Source organism: Cherax quadricarinatus, chromosome 3 (assembly GCF_038502225.1).
Source record: "Cherax quadricarinatus isolate ZL_2023a chromosome 3, ASM3850222v1, whole genome shotgun sequence".
Taxonomy (NCBI): Eukaryota; Metazoa; Arthropoda; class Malacostraca; order Decapoda; family Parastacidae; genus Cherax; species Cherax quadricarinatus.
This window is the reverse complement of record NC_091294.1, coordinates 78,984,622-78,996,205: the sequence shown is the minus strand read 5'-3', so window position 1 is coordinate 78,996,205 and position 11,584 is coordinate 78,984,622. Positions and strand designations below refer to the sequence as shown.

The 11,584-nt window shown below is 44.5% G+C and overlaps 1 long non-coding RNA gene across 1 annotated transcript in view; it reads left to right on the top strand.

Moving 5' to 3' along the window:
• Positions 1 to 1,488: 1,488 nt before the first annotated feature.
• LOC138853825 (uncharacterized) overlaps positions 1,489 to 11,584 on the top strand; it is a 74,077-nt gene continuing 63,981 nt past the window's right edge. Inside the window, exon 1 of the long non-coding RNA XR_011393041.1 lies at positions 1,489 to 1,613. This is a non-coding gene — a long non-coding RNA (uncharacterized lncRNA). The remainder of the gene's footprint in view (positions 1,614 to 11,584) is intronic.

Below are 11,584 nucleotides of genomic sequence, written 5' to 3'. Positions count from 1 at the left end.
CTGACAATATATCTACCATCCTACAAGTGTGTCTACTTTCAACCTGTGATATCTCCATTCAAGAACCCTTACGATAAATGGTGACAGCGGTGAGCCTGTAATTCTGACGATTACAGCGATTTCTGGAGATAAAGTTGTCGACCAGCAAGACGGCCATTTCGTGTTACCAGTAGGCCTACCGACTACCGAGATTCACCCAGCCAGCTACCTCAAGCCAGCTACTCTACCAGCTTCTACATTATTCACTGGTCAGTCTCTTTGTATTAGTGTTTCCTGCTTTTTTGCATTACTCCCGAGGGGTTGACCCGAGTTTGCAAAATAAGCCAGCTTCCAGTCTGTGGTGGGGGAGTCAGAACACCCGAGTCCAGTCCAGCCTAGCCTACTCCATCCAATTATTTTGCCTGCCAAGCCAGCTTCCACCCCTGCTGTGCTCATCGTGTGAAGTTATCAAGCTATTCTGTGTGAAGGGTTAAGATAAGCCAGCTAGCAACTAACCAGGTGTCTTACCCCAGTACTCAGGCAAGCCACGTGACTAGTCTTCATCGCTTGTGATTCAAGTTCCAAGCATTCTGAGTGCTCCTTGTCATCCTTGTGGTGTTGTAGTATTTCGTGGGTTTCTTCTAAGCCAGCCGGTTTAGAATTATCTTCGCGGCAGTGTGGGTTTTCTCAGTGAGGCTTACGACGTTCAACCCATAAGCCCAGCCACTCACGATCACGTGTGTCGCACCATTGCCGGTCTCAGACGCCTCGCTCAGCCATTACCCACAAACCCAACTACAGTCGGCCATTACAACTCACCTACCTCATCAGTGTTTTGGTGCACTGCTAAGGGTTGTAGCACCATATTTTAAGGACCACATAGGGGGTCAAGAGCTAGAGAGTGGCGCGCCATCTTTAAAAGCCTCCTGTGTGTTGTCTCTCGCCGATTTAAGCGCAATTCTACGATCATCTGTGCAGAGGACAGCAGCAAGACGATATAAACAATCCATCAATCTCATTTTTTTTCAAGTGTTACAGCTATAATATTTTTTTTTAGAGACATTTGCGAGTGTTGAGACATTTCTTTTGTGTTTCCAGTGAATTTTTCTCTTAGTGACATTCAGTGACTCTTGATCAGACTCAGTGTTTATCATGTACTGATTGCATAAATTTCTTTTAATCTCCTTAATTCAGTGTTAATTTTCGTGCATTATTTTATATCTGTTGTGTTGTGTTTCTTTTTATACACACTTGAAGTAAGTACTTAGTGTTTCCTTTGTTGTGTGTGCAACATATGAGCAGTATAGAACTTGTGTTTAAACTTCAGAATTCCAGTGAATTAACTCAGTAAATTTTTCACCTCATATTCTGCATCACAACTCAGTGTTGTCTGTTATTTTTTTTTTCTTCCTAGCAATTGTGTATTTTTGTTTGTTCCCTGTGTGTTGAACATTCTCGTGTTCATATTCCTTTATTCAGCCAGTGTTTAATTTGTCTTATTTCCACAGACAATAGTGCCATTTTTAAAGCTCCAGCAAGAAATCTGTTTACAAAATTTTTTAAAAAACATCAAGTTTCATTGCAAGAAAATTCTAGTACTGAGTTTATGTTGATGTTTTGTGCTCTGCATCACTGTAAGTGTTGTATTTCTTTTTGTTGTGTGTTTTAGCACCTATTATTTTTCATATTTTATTGAACAAATTCACTCTTAGTGCAATTTTTAAGTTCTCCTTCTAAAGTAAATTGTTCTTTTGCTTGTTGTTTAAGTGCAGTTAAGAGTTAAAGTGTTCATTCCTTGATATATTTCTTTTCTTGTGTGTTATAATTTTAATTATTGCACACAGACTCATTTTGCAATAATTCTTGTGCAAATATTGTGTTGCTATTAAAGTTTTTTCTTGCAGAAAATTTTATGCAGTGTTGTGCAATACAGTTTCTTACAGTGCAGTTTCTTATGCTCTGTTCTGTGCATAGTATTTTATTCTGTCTGTCATTTTAATTTTTATTTCAGCGAATTGTGTGTTGTTTTAATTTTTGCACAAGTTTATTGAGTCCATTTTATTATTTTATTGTGTATTTTCCTTGTTGCATTGAAAGTAAAGACAACTCACTGTGCCATTTATTCAATTTAAAGTAAAAGTTGAGCATATTAGATTTGAGCAAAGTACAAGTTCTCTTGATTTTCAGTGTTTGTTAAGTTGCATATTTTTTTTTTCTTGTGTGAGTTCTTTGCTTACTGTGTAACTTGTCAATTTTTAATTACTTATGCAGAATAGTTAAGCATTTTCTTCCATTTAAGTTCACTGTGTTGTGTGTTCCTCAGTTATCATTTTCTTTGTTCTCTAAATTCTAGTTTTTACATTTTGGCAAACATGTCTCAAGTTTTCTCTAGCGATGCCTCAGCACTTGCTGCTAGTACAACCATTAATGTGTCAGCCCAAAATTCGAGTAACTCCGTATCAAACGATAGACATACTCAGACTTCTGGCATGCGTAACTTCACTCGTGATCCGTATGATGCTATGCCATTATTCAATGGTGACCCAGACAACCTTGAAGGTTGGTTTACTGCAGTTAGAGCCAGAGCTGACGCTTCAGTTGATGGTCCCCCATCTGAGAGTCTTTTAATAAGTATCGGAAAGGAGAGTCTAGCCCGTTCTTCAGCTGCCTCAAATGTATTTAAATTAATTCGAATGAAGGACTTCCAAGATCTGACCAGGTGGCAAGATTATGAACAGTTAATTCGCAATTATCTTGAACCAGTGCGAGAAACCGATCCGTTCGTTGTTCTCAAAGAATTAGTTTGCACAGCCCCGAGACCAGAAGAGTCATTAGAGGAGTTTGCTCTCCGTCTCAATAACCTAATGTCCTCATTTGTTAAAGCAGGCCGAAATTCAAGATATCTTAACGATAGTGATAAACCAGCCCTTGATGGGTTTGCCAGATTAGCTGCCTTTGGAGTCGTTAAACAACTAATGCCACCGACATCTAAGTATGTGTACAATTCAAGTCCGCTAGATGCTAATATGGGACCGCTTAAAGCTCTAATCCATGTACGAAATTTGTGTCCCGAGGGATCCTTCCCTTATCGTAGGTCTATGCCAAACACCTTGTCCAATCCTGTACCTCCTTTAGTTTGTGCTACTACCAAACCTCCCAACCGCAATCACTCACGCTCATCATCCAAAGCAAGTGTTAAGAGCTATCATTCCCGTAACACCCATAGTACGTACAGTAACCACAGTCAAATAATTTGCTACAATTGTGGTTTCCGTGGCCATATCGCTAGTAATTGTTATGCCAGTTACCCTAAGAAGCGTCGTACTGATGATGAGTACCAGTCAGATCTTCCCTACTGTACTCATCATAGAATTCATGGACATGATACATCTGAGTGCAATGCGCTCTACAATATGCGGTACTCTAGATCTTTCCATGGCCGTTCCAACCGCAGAGCCAGGAGAGGAAACAGACGTCGTGGTTCACAGTCTAATCAGAACCAGGCTCATTCTTCCAATTCGGGGGAATTAGAGCGCCCCAGTCAAACCGCCCAATGGTGACGGTAAGTGATAATGAGTATGCCATCCCCGTTCACAATTCCTTTGAAGCCTTAAGCAGTCTCGAGAATGACAATCCTGCTGATGATGTGGCTTCACACGTCTCTGACGTAGAGGAATTTGGGGATGAAGTAGAAGATGCTTTCTCCGATGATAACTCAACTTCCTGTTTGCATATGAGTTCTAATGCAACGATTGGTCCATTAGTACAAGCTTCTGTCCATAATGCGCCCGTTCATGTGTTCATGGACTCTGGTGCGCAAGTTAATATCATTAGGTCTAGCTTGTTTAAAGAGAAGCGGTTACGACGTATCCTCCTCGTTGAACCAACTACTGTAACCTTCCTTGGTGGAGTAGCTGGTTCTCTTCTGCGAGTCCGAGGTCAGACTTCACTCACCTTTACTATCCAAGGCAGAGACTTTACTGCTGTTTTTCTTGTTGTCGACCAGATTGCTTTCCCTGGTGACCTTCTTCTGGGATTTGCTTCCATGCGAGACTTACGCATTGTGCTCGACCCGTACCGATGGCATGCCCAAATAGATGACTTAATCGTTCCATTCTGGGGTTACCAGCTTGGATCAGAAATCTGTCATACTGCTGCAGAGTATGATGTACGCATTAAGTCCTTACAAGCCAATGCAATTTCCAGTAGCGTACCCAAGCGGTCAGGCACTGGTAATTCTGTCACTCCCATTAGTGTTCCACCTATACCTTCAGACTTGCAGGATAGTGTTCCGTTGCCTCAAGTGTCCGAGGACACTCAGACTGCCTTGAGTGCACAGCCTATCCCTGCAATGACTGCTAGTTCGAGTAGTAGTTTCTCCACAGGGGATGCCTTGTCAGAAAACGATTACTTGGAACTAGTAATGCCATCTCTTGTTGATGTCACATGCCGTTTGCAGAAAGACGTCTCTGTTGCGGCTAGTGCTCTCACTAGAGTGTCTGTTGTTGTTCCTAATGTTCCAGATGGTGATACCGTCCTAGTTGACAGTGATTCCTGCAAGGTCAAAGGTTTATTTGTTGAACCTTCCTTACACATTGTAAGAGACAGTAAGATCCATTTACTCCTTGCTAACACTTTGGGTCACAGTGTTCGTCTCAGAGCAAATACCAACCTCGTTGACCTAGTTCACTATCCTTACCCTGTTCAAGTACAGGATGACGTGTCACCTGACCAGTGGGTCGGTGCTATTTCTACCGGGGAGACCTCATCCACTTCTCCGGATCAATCTGTTTCACCAGTTGAGGAGAAAGACTTAGCTCCTACTGACTTCCCAGACGAAGTCAAGCGTTTGTTGACTCTGTTGAACAAACGTCGTAAAGCTATTGCCTTACCAGGTGAGAAGATGGGTATAACGAACTTATTGTCCCATCGTATTCCACTTGAACCTGGTACTAGACCTATTTACATACCTGCGTACAGAATGCCTCATTCACAAGTTGCTGTCGCAGAGGAACTGATCAATCAAATGCTCAATGATGGAGTTATTGCACATAGCAATTCACCCTGGAATGCGCCCTTGATCCTAGTGCCTAAGAAGGATGGCACTTGGCGCCCGGTGATTGACTTTAGGAAGTTAAACGCGAAAACCATTCCAGATCGTTTCCCACTTCCTGTACTAGGTGACCTTTTACGCAATATCGGAGATAACAAAGTCTTCTCGACCCTAGACTTGTTACAAGGGTTTTGGCAAGTCCCTCTTCACGAGGACAGCCAAGAGTTAACAGCTTTCTCCACTCCCACAGGTCATTATCATTTCCTCCGTATGGCGTTTGGATTACGATCGTCTCCTATCACGTTCTCTAGACTCATGACCAATATCTTTAGAGGTCTGATAGGTAAAGCACTTATGGTGTACTTAGACGACGTAATCGTCATGTCCGAAGACGTGGACACACATCTGAAAAGACTTGATACAGTACTTGGAAAGCTTGAAGAAGCAAATTTAAAGATCAAACTGTCTAAATGCCAATTTTTCAGATCAGAAATTAAGTTTCTTGGTCACGTAGTCACTCCTAGAGGGGTTACGACTGACCAAAGTAAAGTAACAGCAGTACTAAATTTTCCAACTCCCAAAACCGCTGATGCCGTAAGATCCTTTGTGGGCTTAGCAGGTTTTTATAGATCTTTCATTGCTAATTTTTCTTCCATAGCTGCTCCTCTAACTGAGTTGCTTAAGAAAGATGCTCCTTTTAGTTGGACCTTCCGTCAAGAAACAGCATTCCAAACTCTAAAAGAAAAGCTAACATCTGCTCCCATTTTGAAATTCCCAGATTTTTCTAAGCCCTTCTATCTGACAACTGATGCTAGTTCCATTGGCATAGGTGCCGTACTAGCTCAGAAGACTGATAGCAAGTACAACGCAGTTGCATTTGCTAGCCGAGTCCTTACGAAGGCTGAACGTAATTATACAGTAACGGAGCAAGAAGCTTTAGCAATAGTGTGGTCTTTAAAGCACTTCCGAGACATCATTTACCAGTACCCTGTTCATGTCTTGACAGATCATGCGCCACTGATACCTTTATTCCAGAACAAACAGCCTACTGGAAGGTTAGCCAGATGGTCCTTGACTATCCAAGAGTTCAATCCCACTTTTGAACATTTACCTGGCAAGTCAAATGTAGTCGCAGATGCTTTATCGCGACACGTTAGTGTAGTTACTGCAGATCCTCCATTTACTGTCGAGGATGTCAAAACTGCACAAAGAATAGATCCCATGTGGTCTGGTGTGATTCGATTCCTTCTCCAGGAAGATCTCATTCTTGCTGTAAAGCCACCAGCACCCATTAGTGACTTTGTAATGAGTCAGGAATTACTGTATCGAACAGCCGAGTTGGGTACTCCAAGCAGAAGAGTTTACCAGTTAGTAATTCCACAGTCACTAGTGAACGTAGCTCTACAGCTAGTTCATGATGCACCAGGTGTTGCACACCCTGGTATGGATCGTTCTGTGAAACAAGCCAGAATGAAATACTTTTGGCCACGTATGGCAACTGACATTTCCGAGTATGTTAAGAAATGTAGTGTCTGTATGCAGCATAAAGGAAATGTCAATGGTCCTAACCCAATCCAAGTGTACCCAACCACTAGCGAACCGTGGGAAAGAGTTGCCCTTGATTTGTTAACTAATTTTAAATGTTCCCTCCAAGGCAACAAACATCTGTGTGTTATGGTAGACCATTTCACCAGATATTGTGAGCTAGTTCCTATTGCAGATAAGACTGCAGAGACAGTAGCTAAAGCGTTTAAAGAACGCATTATCTGCAGGCATACCACCCCAAAGTCCTTAGTAACAGATAATGGAGGTGAATTCTGTAATGAGATTCTTGAAAATTTGTGTACTTTATACAAGATCTCTAAATCCACCATTGTTCCTCATCATCCTGCCAGCAATGGGTTAGCCGAAAGAACAAATAAGAAAGTACTTGATGTTCTGAGAGCCACTATCAACCCCAATAGTGAAACTTGGGATGAAGTTATACCAGATGTCCAGTGTGCCATAAATTCTGCTTACAATGCTTCCATAGGTGATACTCCACATTATGCATTGTATGGTGTAGACAAGCGTTTACCCTATGAGTTGTTATATTCTACTCCGAAACCTAATTACAACCCTGATGATTTCGTAGCAACTCGTACCAGCTTAGCTCAAAGTGTTTTTAGAAGAATCCGTGAAACACTTCATAAATCAACAGCAGAATTTACAAGAGTCGCAAACACTCGAGCAAAGCCATCTAAAATCAAAGTAGGTTCGAGAGTTATGCTGATTAACTTTAACAAAACGTCTGCAATGCCAAAGCTTGATCAAAAGTTTGTCGGACCTTATCGAGTAGTTGAACATATCACTGGAAATAAGTATAAGGTTAGAGAAATTAGTACTGGCAAATACAAAGAATCGCATTTAGATCATATGAAATTAGTATGCGATGTTGAGGATATTGATACCCAGACTAATGAGACAGACTCTGACAATCCTCCTGATCCTGTACTCTCTACCTCAGATACTCAGTCAGATACTCAACCTGAATGTCGTTACTCCTTGCGTACTCGACAAGTAATGAGAAACCCGCAAGTATCTTTTGTAGATATTCCTTCAGATCTCTCTCAGTCAAGGCATGTGTTAGCCATTGCAGAGGAATTCGACCCTCCCAGAGATGATAACCATTCTGCATACGTAAACCTAACCCTTGCAGAATTGGGTTTAAATGTACATAGTCTGTATAATTAGATGTCCGAGATGAATGAATTTGTCAATTGTGTGTTTTATTATTAGCTGTTCAGTTTGTCAGAAATTTTCGTGTTCACGTTCCCTCCGTATTCTGAGAATTAACAGTCTAGATTTGCGTGCACCGAATCTGCCTTTCTGTTAAACACTTCTTGTATATAATTATTCTTCCTCAGAATCCGTAGAGTGCATGAATACAGATCGATCGATCAATTCCATCCATATTGTATAATGATTTGTACTTATAGTTTGTAATGATTACGTTAACACCCATTACGTCAAAATCATGTTGTACCATCCATTAGTTCTAAGTTATATATGCATTTGTTATTGTATAGAATCAGCCCAGATCCGCCTGCCTGTTCAGCCTATAGATAGTAGTGTATGTCGGGACGACATACGTAACATGACCGAGCTGTCAGCATAGTTGCTGATCCCTGTATTCCCAGTATTATATAGCATAGCATATTAGTATCATCCCTGTGCTTTAGACACGAGATCCCTCGTAAGCCTTTGGCTTTGTGTGACGTCATAGGCATACACATGGGCAGTGATCCCTTTGTCCCGCTCTCACTCGGCGGCAGACCTACAAGACGTGAACAGGCTTGGCACCGGGCTCCATCTCTCATCTCAGTCTGACAATATATCTACCATCCTACAAGTGTGTCTACTTTCAACCTGTGATATCTCCATTCAAGAACCCTTACGATAGGTATACCAGTATTCCGTCATCCCAGGAAGGTATACCAGTATTCAGTCATCCCAGGAAGGTATACCAGTATTCGGTCACCCCAGGAAGGTATACCAGTATTCCGTCATCCCAGGAAGGTATACCAGTATTCCGTCATCCCAGGAAGGTATACCAGTATTCAGTCATCCCAGGAAGGTATACCAGTATTCGGTCACCCCAGGAAGGTATACCAGTATTCCGTCATCCCAGGAAGGTATACCAGTATTCCGTCATCCCAGGAAGGTATACCAGTATTCCGTCATCCCAGGAAGGTATACCAGTATTCCGTCATCCTGATATCTGACATAGACAGATGCAAGCCATGGCACTGTGTCCTCCACTGCTGACGATACCAGAATTTGCATGACAGTGCCAGCCATCGAAGACAGTGCCATCCATACATCATAATCTGCACACAGTAATCACTCCCTATGACTGCAAAAGACCGGGCAGGCGGTGCAACATCCTCCCAGTGACAAGCAGGGGCGCCATGTGTACGCTTAAGAGACAATACAAAAAGTGTCAGGGGCCCAAGACTGTTCAATTGCCTCCCACCAGCCATAAGGGGGGTTACAAATAGACCCCTGGTTATTTTCAAGACCCCTTGGCTGTTTTCACGACCACTGGCTGTCTTCAAGACCCCTGGTTGACTTCAAGACCCCTGGTTGTCTTCAAGACCCCTGGTTGTCTTCAAGACCCCTGGTTGTCTTCAAGACCCCCGGCTGTCTTCAAGACTCCTGGCTCTCTTCAAGACTCCTGGCTGTCTTCAAGACTCCTGGCTATCTTCAAGACCCCTGGCTGTCTTCAAGACTCCTGGCTCTCTTCAAGACCCCTGGTTGTCTTCAAGACTCCTGGCTCTCTTCAAGACCCCTGGTTGTCTTCAAGACCCCTGGCTCTCTTCAAGACCCCTGGTTGTCTTCAAGACTCCTGGCTCTCTTCAAGACCCCTGGTTGTCTTTAAGACTCCTGGCTCTCTTCAAGACCCCTGGCTGTCTTCAAGACCCCTGGCTGTCTTCAAGACCCCTGGCTCTCTTCAAGACCCCTGGTTGTCTTCAAGACTCCTGGCTCTCAAGACCCATGGTTATCTTCAAGACCCCTGGCTGTCTTCAAGACCCCTGGCTGTCTTCAAGACCCCTGGCTCTCTTCAAGACCCCTGGTTGTCTTCAAGACTCCTGGCTCTCAAGACCCATGGTTATCTTCAAGACCCCTGGCTGTCTTCAAGACCCCTGGCTCTCTTCAAGACCCCTGGTTGTCTTCAAGACGCCTGGCTGTCTTCAAGACTCCTGGCTCTCTTCAAGAGCCCTGGTTGTCAAGACTCCTGGTTGTCTTCAAGACTCCTGGCTCTCTTCAAGACCCCTGGCTCTCTTCAAGACTCCTGGTTGTCTTCAAGACCCCTGGCTGTCTTCAAGACCCCTGGTTGTCAAGACTCCTGGCTCTCTTCAAGACCCCTGGTTGTCTTCAAGACCCCTGGTTGTCTTCAAGACTCCTGGCTCTCTTCAAGACCCCTGGCTCTTTTCAAGACCCCTGGCTCTCTTCAAGACTCCTGGTTGTCTTCAAGACCCCTGGCTGTTTTCAAGACCCCTGGTTGTCAAGACTCCTGGCTCTCTTCAAGACTCCTGGCTCTCTTCAAGACCCCTGGCTGTCTTCAAGACCCCTGGATGTCTTCAAGACCCCTGGATGTCTTCAAGACCCCTGGATGTCTTCAAGACCCCTGGCTCTCTTCAAGACTCCTGGCTCTCGTCAAGACCCCTGGCTCTCGTCAAGACCCCTGGCTCTCTTCAAGACACCTGGCTGTCTTCAAGACCCCTGGCTCTCTTCAAGACCCCTGGCTCTCTTCAAGACTCCTGGCTCTCTTCAAGACTCCTGGCTCTCTTCAAGACTCCTGGCTCTCTTCAAGACTCCTGGTTCTCTTCAAGACCCCTGGTTGTCTTCAAGACTCCTGGCTATCTTCAAGACCCCTGGCTGTCTTCAAGACTCCTGGCTCTCTTCAAGACCCCTGGTTGTCTTCAAGACCCCTGGCTCTCTTCAAGACTCCTGGTAGTCTTCAAGACTCCTGGCTCTCTTCAAGACCCCTGGTTGTCTTTAAGACTCCTGGCTCTCTTCAAGACCCCTGGCTCTCTTCAAGACCCCTGGCTGTCTTCAAGACTCTTGGCTCTCTTCAAGACTCCTGGCTCTCTTCAAGACCCCTGGCTCTCTTCAAGACTCCTGGTAGTCTTCAAGACTCCTGGCTCTCTTCAAGACCCCTGGTTGTCTTTAAGACTCCTGGCTCTCTTCAAGACCCCTGGCTCTCTTCAAGACCCCTGGCTGTCTTCAAGACTCTTGGCTGTCTTCAAGACTCCTGGATCTCTTCAAGACCCCTGGTTGTCTTTAAGACTCCTGGCTCTCTTCAAGACCCCTGGCTCTCTTCAAGACTCCTGGTAGTCTTCAAGACTCCTGGCTCTCTTCAAGACCCCTGGTTGTCTTTAAGACTCCTGGCTCTCTTCAAGACTCCTGGCTCTCTTCAAGACCCCTGGCTCTCTTCAAGACTCCTGGCTCTCTTCAAGACTCCTGGCTCTCTTCAAGACTCCTGGTTGTCTTCAAGACCCCTGGCTGTCTTCAAGACCCCTGGTTCTCTTCAAGACTCCTGGCTCTCTTCAAGACTCCTGGCTCTCTTCAAGACTCCTGGCTCTCTTCAAGACCCCTGGTTGTCTTCAAGACCCCTGGCTCTCTTCAAGACCCCTGGCTCTCTTCAAGACCCCTGGCTCTCTTCAAGACTCCTGGCTCTCTTCAAGACTCCTGGCTCTCTTCAAGACTCCTGGTTCTCTTCAAGGCTCCTGGCTCTCTTCAAGACTCCTGGCTCTCTTCAAGATTCCTGGCTCTCTTCAAGACCCCTGGTTGTCTTCAAGACTCCTGGCTCTCTTCAAGACCCCTGGTTGTCTTCAAGACTCCTGGCTCTGTTCAAGACCCCTGGTTGTCTTTAAGACTCCTGGCTCTCTTCAAGACCCCTGGCTGTCTTCAAGACCCCTGGCTCTCTTCAAGACTCCTGGCTCTCTTCAAGACTCCTGGCTCTCTTCAACACCCCTGGCTCTCTTCAAGACCCCTGGCTCTCTTCAA